We start from the raw sequence: 12107 nt of genomic DNA, 5'->3' as shown, positions 1-12107 counted from the left end.
AAATTTATTTAATCTTTTTTTTAATACTCCAAAAGTATTTCCTACCCAGTGCACCCTCTGACTGTTCCACATCCCATACCTCATCCCCACACCCCTATCTCCACGAGGATGTCCTCCCCCTCCATCCCACCAGACCTTTCCACACTCTGGGGACTTTTGTCTTTTGAGGGTTAGGTGTATCTTCTTTGACTGAACTCAGACCCAGCAGTCCTCTGCTGTATATGTGTTAGGGGCCTCATATCAGCTGGTGTATGCTGCCTGGTTGGTGGTCCAGTGTCTGAGAGATCTTGGGGGTCCAGGTTAGTTGAGATTGCTGGTCCTTCTATAGGGTCACCCTCCTTTTCATCTTGTTCCAGATTTTCCCTAATTCAACCACAGGGGTCAGCAGCTTCTGTCTATTGATTGGGGGGTAAATATCTGCATCTAACTTTTTCAGCTGCTTATTCAGTCTTTCAGAGGGCAGTTATGTTAGGCCCTTTTTTGTGGGCCCTCCATGGATTCAGTAATCGTGTCAGGCCTTGGGGCCTCACTTGGAGCTGGATCCCAATTTGTGCCTCCTTTTTCTCAGGCTCCTCTTCATTTTCATCCCTGCAGTTCTGTCAGACAGGAACAATTATGGGCAAGAGTTTTTGACTGTGGGATGGCAATCGCATCCCTCACTTGATTTCCTGACCCTCTTCTGGAGGTGGGCTCTACAAGCTTTCTCTCCCCATTGTAGGACATTTCATCTAAGGTCCTCCCTTTGAGTCCTGAGAGTCACTCACCTCCCAGGTCTCTGGTACATTCTGGAGTGTCCCCTCCCCCTACTCCCACCTCCCATGGTTGCCTGTTTCCATTCTTTCTGTTGGCCCTCGGGACTTCAGACCTTTCCCCAAACCCAATACCTGAACATGTTCCTCTTTTCCCCTCCCTGTCCCTTTTCCCACCATGTCTGTACCTCCTTCCCCCTTCCCGTGATTGCTTTCCTTTTCCTCCCAAGTGGGATTGAGGCATCCTTATGTGGGCCCTTCAGCTTGTAAACCTTTTTGAGTTCTGTGGACTGTATCCTGGGTATTCTGTACTTTTTTAGCTAATATTCACCCATTCGTGAATGTATACCATGCACATCCTTTTGGGCCTGGTGTTTTCTAGTTCCATCCATTTGCCTGCAAAACTCAGGATGTCTCGTTCTTAATAGCTGATTAGTATTCCATTGTGTAAATGTACCACATTTTCTGTATCCATTCTTCTGTTGTGGGACATCTGGGGTGTTTCCAGCTTCTGGCTATAACAAACAAGGTCTCTATGAACATGATGGAGCATGTGTCCTGTGGTATGGTGGGGCATCTATTTGGTATAAGCCCAAGAGTGGTATAACTGCATCTTTATGTAGATCTATTTCTAATTTTCTGAGGAATCTCCAGATTGATTTCCAGAGTGGTTGTACCAGCTTGCAATCCCACCAGCAATGGAGGAGTGTTCTTTTCTCCATATCCTCGCCAGCATCTGCTGTTAACTGAGGATTTAATCTTAGCCATTCTGATTGGTGTAAGGTAGACTCTCAGTGTTGTTTTGATTTGCATTTACCTAATAACTAAGGACTTTGAACATTTCTTTAAGTGTTGCTTAGCCATTGGAGATTTCTTTGTTTTTAATTCTCTGTTTAGTTCTATACCCCATTTTTTGATTGGGTTGTTTGGTGTTTTGGTGGTTAACTCCTTGAGTTCTTTATATATTTTAGATTTTAGCCCTCTATCAGATGTGGGGTTAGTGAAGTTGTGTTTTGTTTTGTTTTGTATTGTTTTGTTTGTTTTTTTAACCAATCTCTAGTTTGCTTACCTACTCTTGAGTGGATGGACTTTCACTGGAGATGTTTGACCTGTTGGGGCTACACCTCATTAAAAAAAAAACTAACTCTCTTCTCCCAGCAGTTATCAATTACCAATATCTCCTTAGCTAGAGGTGGGACTTGCCACCTTTGTCCTCATGCCGAGATTATGTCTAATTTGAGCTTGTACAAGTGATGTTTCTATGCTACAAACTCTGTGCATTCATATGTTCAATTTCCCAGTTGTGGCCAGAAATTACTGTTTGGTTTTGACCATACACTGCTCTTGGATTTTTCTGCCATCTCTTCCACTGTATTTCTGAAGCCTTTAGAGAAGTAATGTGAAACAGATGTCCCGTACAGGAATGAGCATTCCATGGTCTATTATTGTTTGACCCTTGACTGGTTGTGGGACTCTGTGTTAATCTAAATTTACTCTGAAAACAGGCTTCTCTGATGAGGTTTGAAAGATGCTCTAACTTAGGAGTGTAGTGATAAATTAAGATGAAAAGTAATACAAGTGCTGATGAGGATTTGAGGAAAAGAGAACACTTATTCATAACTAGTAGGATTATAAATTCATGCATCAACTGGGGAAACTAGTTTGGTGGTTCCTTAAAAAGTAGAAATAGAGCTGGGCATGGTGCCGCACACCTTTAATCCCAGCACCTGGGAGGCAGAGGCAGGCAGATTTCTGAGTTCAAGGCCAGCCTGGTCTACAGAGTGAGTTTCAGGACAGCCAGGACTACACAGAGAAACCCTGTCTCGAAAAACCAAAAAAAAAAAAAAAAAAAAAAGTAGAAATAGATCTTTCACATGATGCAGCTATGCCATTCCTTAGCATATACCCAAGAGGCTCTACGTCCTGCTGTGGAGGTACTTGCTCAACCATATTCAATGTTGCTCTATTTAAAAATAGCTTAGATGCCTATAAATAAATGAGAAGATAATAAAAATTTGGTACATTTAAAAATTAAAATATTATTCATTTATTAAAGAAAACAACATCTTACTGACATCCACAATAGTGTCTTGGTTTGGTGGCTGTTTATGGTATGGATCCCAGGTGGGGCAGTCTCTGGATGGTCATTCCTTCAGTCTCTGTTCTGAACTTTGTCTCTGTAACTCTTTCCATGGGCATTTTATTCCCCCTTTCTAAGAAGAATCGAAGTGTCCACACTGGTCTTCCTTCTTCTTGAGTTTCATGTGTTTTGCAAATTGTATCTTGGGTATTCCAAGCTTCTGGGCTAATATCCACTTATCAGTGAGTGCATATCATGTGTGTTCTTTTGGGATTGGGTCACCCCACTCTGTGATATCCTCCAGATCCATCCATTTGCCTAAGAATTTCATAAATTCATTGTTTTTAATAGCTGAGTAGTACTCCATTGTGTAAATGTACCACAATTTCTGTATCCATTCCTCTGTTGTGGGACATCTGGGTTCTTTCCAGCTTCTGGCTATTATAAATAAGGCTGCTATGAACATAGTGGGGCATGTGTCCTTATTACATGTTGGAGCATCTTCTAGGTATATGCCCATGAGTGGTATTGCTGGGTCCTCAGGTAGTACTATGTCCAATTTTCTGAGGAACCGCCAAACAGATTTTGGGAGTGGTTGTACCAGCTTGCAATCCCACCAGCAATAGAGGAGTGTTCCTCTTTCTTCACATCCTTGCCAGCATCTGCTGTTACCTGAGTTTTTGATCTTAGCCATTCTGATTGCTGTGAGGTAGAATCTTAGGGTTGTTTTGATTTGCATTTCCCTGATAATTAAGGATGTTGAACATTATATTTTTAGGTGCATCTCAGCCATTAGGTATTCCTCAGGTGAGAATTCTTTGTTTAGATCTGTACTCCATTTCTTAATAGGGTTATTTGGTTTTCTGGAGTCTATCTTTTTGAGTTCTTTGTATAAATTAGATATTTGCCCCCTATCTGATTCAGGATTGGTAAAGGTCATTTCCCAATCTGTTGGTTGCCTTTTTGTCTTATTGACGGTGTCTTTTGCCTTACAGAAGCTTTGCAATTTTATGAGGTTCCATTCGTTGATTCTTGATCTTACAGCACAAGCAATGGGTGTTCTCTTCAAGAGCCTGCTGAGAAAAGCCTGATAAAGATGCCTCCTGAGAGGCCTTCCCAGTGCCTGACAAATTCAGAAGAGGATGTTCTCAGCCATTCATTGGACGAAGCACAGGGTATCCAATGAAGGAGCTAGAGAATGTATCCAAGGAGCTGAAGGGGCTTGTAGCCCCATAGGAGGAACAACAATATGAACTAACCAGCACCCCTAGAGCTCCCCAGGGAGCTAAACCACCAATCAAAGAAAACACATGGTGGGACTCATGGCTCTAGCTGCATTTGTAACAGAGGATGGCCTAGTCGGTCAATGAGAGGAGAGGCCCTTGGTCTTGTGAAGGTTCTATGCCTCAGTATAGGGGAATGCCAGGGCCAGGAAGCAGGAGAGGGTGGGTTGGGGAATGGGGGAGGGGAGAGGAGATCAGGGATTTTCAGAGGGGAAAACTGGAAAGGCTATAACATTTGAAATGTAAATAATGAAGATATCTGAGAGAGAGAGAGAGAGAGAGAGAGAGAGAGAGAGAGAGAGAGAGAGAGGAGAGAGAACAAAACCATTAAATTCACAGCAAAATGGACAGAAGTAGAAAGACTCATTCTTAATGAGGTAACCACAACTCACAAATACAAATATATGTTTCTCTCATATATGGATGTTAGTTTTGGACATGTAGATGTGTGTTTTTCATCTTGAGTATCCACAGAGCTTAGGAAACTAGTAAGAGGGCATAATGGCAAGATTCAAGGAAAGATAGAACACAGTGATATAAAATGGTATTGGTGGATAATGGGACAAGAAATGGAATTGGAGATGGGAGGGCAGAGTACAAGAGAGAAAAATGAGAGGAATAAATAATACCGAGAACCTTCTGAAACAGTCATATTAACAACTTCCATGCAGAAGTGTCCTAAATTATGTACCCCACATATATATATAAAATGAGTCAATCTGAGTTACTCTAAAATAGGGAAATAATGTTACAACTAGATACCAAAGGCTCACAGAAAGGAAGCCCAATGCTAGCAATTGGTGACCTCTACTGGAGTTGTTGGCCAGTGATGTCCCATAAATCGCCAAATATTGCTGGCTATTGCCATTGCTCATAGTGACTCTCCAGAACTAATAGTAAGACCCTATTGTTAAAAATATCACATACCTGAGTCATAGATCATGACTTCAGTGCTGCTACCTAGTTTTCCTAGTGCTAGTGCTGCATTGTGCTATTCACACTTTCAGAGGAGAAAAGGAATCATCATTCGGATCCATCTGTCAACACTGTGAGCTGCAATAATGACTGCCCTGGCAAGATGCATCCACTGATGCAACTGTGACATGGATGTCAAAAGAACTAAACATCTTTTCATTGGCTGTGAGGCTCTCTCCTTAAGGCAAAACCCACAGCTGGCACCATTGTAGGGGCCAACATCCTGTTGTTAGATGGGTCATGTGCCTAGGGTGATAGCAACTGCCTATGATATTCTTTACTTTAATCAGTATGTGCTTAATTTCTGCATAGTAAACAAACCAATGCCCATATTACAACACTTTCCTCAAAACATTTGTTTTTACAGACATATATTCTAAGATGGCATCATGAAACCTAATATTGGCTTAATATGTTTTATTTTGTCTACAAAATGGTTTCAAATGTTTTCAAAATGGCCAGTACCTTGGGCCGAAGCAAGCAGATGTCTGGGAGTCTGATTGAGATTAGTTTATATAGCATGTTCCAAGATAGCCAAGGCTACAGAGTAATATCTTGTTTAAAACTTTAGACCATGACTTTAAAAAATGTCTAAGCTGCATCAGAGACAACTGAAGATGAAAAAAAACCCAAAAATAAAACCAAAAGAGAAAAATCAAAAATCAAAACCCAAACTACTGTCCCCATATATAAATAATTTGTGCTGTGCACCAACAAGAACCTACTTTAAATTTCCATGCCAATTTACACCTCCCAGATTGAACCAGGCAAGGTTAGTGGCTATTGAAAATATCACCAGGACAGGGCTATCTAAAGACACATTTGGTAGTGTGTTAACTATACAAAAAAAGACACTGTACAGTTTAAAAACAAATCTTACACAGCCATACATTTCAATTTTTTTTTTCTTTAAAAGGAATGAATTGTATAGGGGAAGGGAGGTGTTAAATGCTTTATAGACAAGAAAAAACTGCTCTAGAACCAACTTATTCATCACCATCATCTTTGTCTTCCTCTTCTTCCTCCTCTTCCTCACCCTCTTCATTCTGCTCCTCATCTTCCTCTTCCTTCTTTTTCTTGCTCCTTTCAGCCTTGACCACCCCCTTTTTCACTGCATCAGGTTTTCCTTTAGCTCTGTAGCCGCAATAGTCTTCTCATACTTTTTCAGTTTGGCAGCCTTCTCATAGGGCTGTTTGTCATCAGCTGCAGTGTTGTTCCACATCTCTCCTAGTTTCTTTGCAACATTACCATTGCCCATGTTTAGTTGATTTTTTCTCCGAGAGGCACAGAGTCGCCCAGTGCCTGTCTGGCTCTGGCTTGTTCTGGCGCTGTCTCTATGGAGCTCACAACAATGGCTGTGAGAGCAGGAGCCAGATGCAGCCTCTTCATTCTCTCCGCTCTGTAACTAGGTTTTATTTCATTCTATTATTTTTCTGTTTGTGGTGTTAGGAATAAAACCTAGTATCTTGTGCATATCAGGTAAGCACTCTCAACACTAAAATACATCTTCTGCCTTTTTAGAATTTATGTTTGCTTCATGGATATTACTATCATCTTGGTGTACCTGGGGGGTTGAATCTAAGTCTTGAATAGGTTAAACATAGAAACTATCACTATACCAAACCTCACAAGATTTATTTATTTATTTATTTAGCTACTTACTCACTTACATATTTCCTTACTTACTTTCTTAATTTGACATACTAGCTATTGAAACCAGAACTTGTACAAGCTATGCAGACACCCTACTTCTGAGCTGCTAATTTACTTTTAGAAGTTTAATTTTATAATTTTACATATGTTGTTTTATAGCAAATGATTAATATATTTCTGATTTTTAAACTCTAGTATTTCATTTTGGCATTAATTCAGTATATATTTGAAAATATTTTGTTAGTATAGGCTTAGGAACAGAATAAAGGAATTCCAGGGCTTCTAGATATATTTAAAGAATAGTAATCCTGAGAAGCCCTGACAGATGCAGATACTCACAACTGACCATCAGACTCAGCCTGGGGACTCCAGTGGAAGAGTTAGAGGAAGGAATGAAAGAGCTAAAGGGATTGGAACCCCATAGGAAGAACAACAATATCAACTAACTGGACCCTCCTGATCTCCCAGGGATTAAACCATTAACCAAAGAGTATACATGGAAGGATCCATGGCTCAACTACATATGTAGCAGAGGATTATATTATTTGACAACAATGGGAGGGGAGGCCCTTGGTCCTGTGGAGCCTTGATGCCCCAGCATGGGGGATGATAGAGGGGCGAGGCACGAGGGTGTGCACCTTCGAAGAGGCAAAGGGAAGGGAGTATGAGGTGGAGGGTTTGGGGAGGGGAAACCAGAAAGGGGGGACAACATTTGAAATACAAATAAAGTCAAATGAAACAATAATCCAAAGTAAAAATTTCTTAGTTTTTTAATGAGGTGACTAGTAGACTTGCATAATATAATCGTTATATAATAGGCTTGACCATCTGTAAAGAATTAGATAATGATTCCCAGGATGCAATTATCAATGAACGAAGATAGATGAGGTGATTACAGTAACTGATAGGAACATTGCTTGAATTGCTCTGTTCATTATTGGAATAATGAATGAAACCTGGAGGGACAAACTTCTGAGGTAAGCAAGTTTTTCATAACAGACCTTAGGGAAGACAACAGACATGCTTTAAAATCTGAGGGAATATCTCTACCTATTTTCCTTTTATGGCTTATTTCCTTTAAGTTTTTTTTTTCTATATTGGGCAGTATCAGTACACAGAGATCTTTTGGACTTGACATAGTTTTGATGATTGAATAAAATTTATCAACTAATTTATTCTAGAGAGTGAAGGCAGTGGAACCTGCAAAGCTACAAAGAGTCTAGGTGAATATCTGGGAACACACACAAAAGATTCGATAATAGGATCTGACATAGATATTTACACAACCATGCTCATGACAGATTTAGTCATGAGCTAAAGCAGAGAAGGAATCCAAGTGTCTGTCAATGGATGAGAAGGGAAGATATATTGCATCTATGACCCTCTCTGCACACACAAGATGTGTGTGCGTGAGAGACACAAAACAACATGATATGATTCCATTTTAAGAAGTATTTATAATATTCCTAAAGCATTTTTGCAGAAAGTATAAGAGTAATTTGTTGGCCTTGAAGAAAGAATGACGTGGCTTACTGTTTAATGGGTATAGAATTTCAACTGTGGAAGTGGAATCTTTCCAGAGATAGCTTGAAGCAAGGACTACCCACACCAGAAATATCTGTAATGACAATGGATTATTAAATTCTACACTTAAAATGGTTAACATGGTGTATTACAAGTGACAAGTGATTTTGTACAGGTTTTTAAAAGTCAGTATTGGGAGGTAGAGGTAATGTTCAAGAGGATGTTCCACTGTCATGACCATTCACCTCTCAGTTTTTAGAACTTTCAGCACTGGCATTTACAGATGCTAGTTCTGAATTTCTGTGACACTATTTATTGGCTACACCATGCTTGGTAGCTTCATTAAAAATAAGATTATGATAATCTTGACAGTAAATTGTGAATTTATATTATTTTTCTTTTAAATTCTACCAATTCACAAAGATAAATTCATGATCATCAGTGTTGCTGAAGCAGACATTCAGTCTTTTAATATGTGTTAATTTGTTAATCTTTTGATGAACATATATAAAGCACTCCTTAATTTTATATACTCTTCTTTGAAGGCTATATGGTTTTATATATTGGTCTGGGTTCTGTTCTTCAGTGTCCTCAACCCAATTTGCACATATCTTGGATGTTCTACTAATAACATTGAGATATCCTGTACTCAAGAATACCATATTAGCAAATCAGATATGGACAATATACACACATATAAAGTGATATATTTCAGTAAATGTATTTTTGAAGATGTGAAGTAAACATGAAGAACTGTTTTTGGTTTTGTTTTCTAAAAGTTGTGTCAAGAGAAGAGGTACCATCAAAAAATCAGTAAAAGACACAGTTGCAGAACTGTCACACTTGAAAAACATCAAGGTTCTTTTGCACAATGAGACCTTGGTAAATGATGGCAATGGGTGCCACCAAGGAGGAGGGCAAGCCTGTACGGTTAGGACTAAGCTGGAACCATGAGGAGTCGTGCAGATGTGTGAAGACTCATGGTTTCATGGACACCACATTGTTCAGTAGACTGAAACATAAATTACTTGGTCACCATGATTAAAAGTAAATTGAAACAAGCCAGGACCAAATAGATGTAGCATGCCATATGTCATTCCTAAAGCAGATACTGGCTCTTGAGAGACATTTTGGTATCTGACTGCACTGGAAACTCTTGCTGGCATTCTGACCCACCATCCTGAGTTGTAACACTGAGTCAGCCTTTGGAAAGTGTGATGAGAATAAATTAGTAAATTGCACATAGGTAACAATAGGGGGAAAGGCAACAGCCCATTTAAGTGCCTGGCTTTGCCCAGTCCCTTTGAAGCTTAATTATAACCGTCAGAGGAAGCCTCTTAAATGCTTGCTAAGACATAGCAGTGTGAGGGGACTTTTGCCAAAGGTTTTAAAACTCTATGGGAAGCAATATTTCCCATGTCAGGTGATTTAGTTCAAACTACTAATTAGGAGGTTGGCCTTTTCTTCAGAAATAATAATAATAAAAGAATTTTTATATGCAAGATTTAAAAAATCCCAATATGTTTCCACACAAATATTGTCTGAAGTCTATCAGCACTGGTCTGGCCAAGCTACCCCAGGGAACGATTGATGGGAATGCCTCTTTACAGCTGAGCAGGGCACAGTGAAGCTAATGAGCTTCAGCCTGAGAGCCAGGGCTTCTCTAACTCTGCATACTTTGGATCTAACCTCAGCTCTTGCTTGCCTCCAAACACAGTGTCTCAAATGAAGCTTTTTCTCATCATCAACTTCTACCCATTTATATTTTTGTTCATCTAAAGTACATTTTACAATGTCTAACAGTGAGATTCTGACTCAGTTTCCTGAGTATTCTAAAGCAACGAATATTCTAAAATGATCCCTACAATTAACCAAGGGGGGACAGAAATCAACTACCTCTTTTGACTTAAAACAAGTTACATGTCAGAGCAGATGGGAGTTCTTAGATGAAGAGATTTAGGCAATCAATGGCTGCTAAATGAGGAGGAATCAGGTCCCCCACCACCAGGAAGGAGCTCCCTAATAGATTATCCAGTTCAAAGTAGTCAGTCCTAAACACATGTACACATGAACAACATTAAATGGATTCAGTAGATTTTTACATATATATGTTTAAGTATATGAATGCATATGTGTGTGTATGTGGAAACTCAGTAGGTTTGGATGTATATGCAAATAGTAAATAAAATAAAACATAAGTATATGTAAACTATAATTAAAGACAAGATCACAAATTTGTTAGGGAGCAGAAGGCATAGGAGGAGTTAGAACAGGAAGGAGATGGATTTGAAATGGTGTAAACACAATATTCATGTAGAAAATTCTCAAGAAACAAAAATATTAAATAAAAAATATAAAAATTAATTTAGAGTTGACTTCCAAGGCAGTATTAGCAAGTAGAACTAAATTGTGGGCAGAGCTAGGAAGGTTTTGAGAAAGTCTTCAGTAGAAAGTCCAGCAATTTCAATGTGATTACTGGTGAAAAATTAAACAAAAATGGTGACAATAACCCAGGAGTCTAGAGGGGGAAAATCTGTTTTTTGTATTTTTGGTTTTTTTTTGTTTTTTGTTTTCAAATTAATGGATGAAACATTTGACAGCACTGACATTATTCCATAATTTGGAAAAATAAAAACATTAATGTCCACTGAAGTGACAGAACCTGGTGATGACATTTCTTTGTGAAATATTGAAAGTATCACCTGCTTGCATCATAATCAGACTCCAGAGCAGCGGTTCTCAACCTTCATAACACTGTGACCCTTTTCTACAGTTCCTTATGTTGTGCTAACCCACAACCACACAATTATTTTGTTGCTGCTTCATGACTGTAATTTTGTAACTGTTATGAATTTCAATGTAAATATATGATATACAGTATATCTGAGATGTGACCCCCCCAAGGGGGTCTTGATACACAGGCTAAGAACTGCTGCTCTAAAAGAAATATGGAGGACTTATATTTCTGGGGTCGAAAGCTTAGTCATTTCATCACCTTGGTTAAACCCATACCAAAAAGAAAAATCTATGCATAGACCTATCATCTTTTACACTTCAGACAGACCTAATATGCTCCCTCAAAGACCTGTAGGACTAGACAGAAAACCATCTAAGCATTCTGATTGTGCTCTGTATGTACTTGCTATCTTAAGTACTGGACATTCTATACCATGATGCCCGCTTGTGTTTTTTTCTTTAAAATGTTAAAAAAAAAATCATGCAAGCTACACAACAAAGCCCAGAAAAAAGAGTGGAATGGAGTCTGTATAAAAGCATAATTTCAGCAACATTTTTGTAATGAGATGGATCTGTGAATAATTCAAACATGCAATTTGAAAAGTTTAAAACTTTGTATACCCTTTAAAGCAACAGCAACAAATTAATATATCCATTGTCTTAAAAGTTTCTTTTTCTGGGCTAATATCCACTTATCAGTGAGTACATATTGTGCAAGTTCCTTTGTGATTGGGTTACCTCACTCAGGATGATGCCCTCCAGGTCCATCAATTTGGCTAGGGATTTCATAAATTCATTTTTTTAATAGCTGAGTAGTACTCCGTTGTGTAAATGTACCACATTTTCTGTATCCATTCCTCTGTTGAGGGACATCTGGGTTCTTTCCAGCTTCTGGCTATTGTAAATAAGGCTGCTATGAACATAGTGGAGCATATGTCCTTCTTACCTGTTGGGACATCTTCTGGATATATGCCCAGGAGAGGTATTGCGGGATCCTCTGGTAGTACTACGTCCAATTTTCTGAGGAACTGCCAGACTGATTTCCAGAGTGGTTGTACAAGCTTGCAATCCCACCAACAATGGAGGAGTGTTCCTCTTTCTCCACAT

The sequence above is a fragment of the Mus caroli genome, chromosome 18 (genome assembly GCF_900094665.2).
Source record: "Mus caroli chromosome 18, CAROLI_EIJ_v1.1, whole genome shotgun sequence".
Taxonomy (NCBI): domain Eukaryota; kingdom Metazoa; phylum Chordata; class Mammalia; order Rodentia; family Muridae; genus Mus; species Mus caroli.
Note: the sequence above shows the minus strand (reverse complement) of the source record.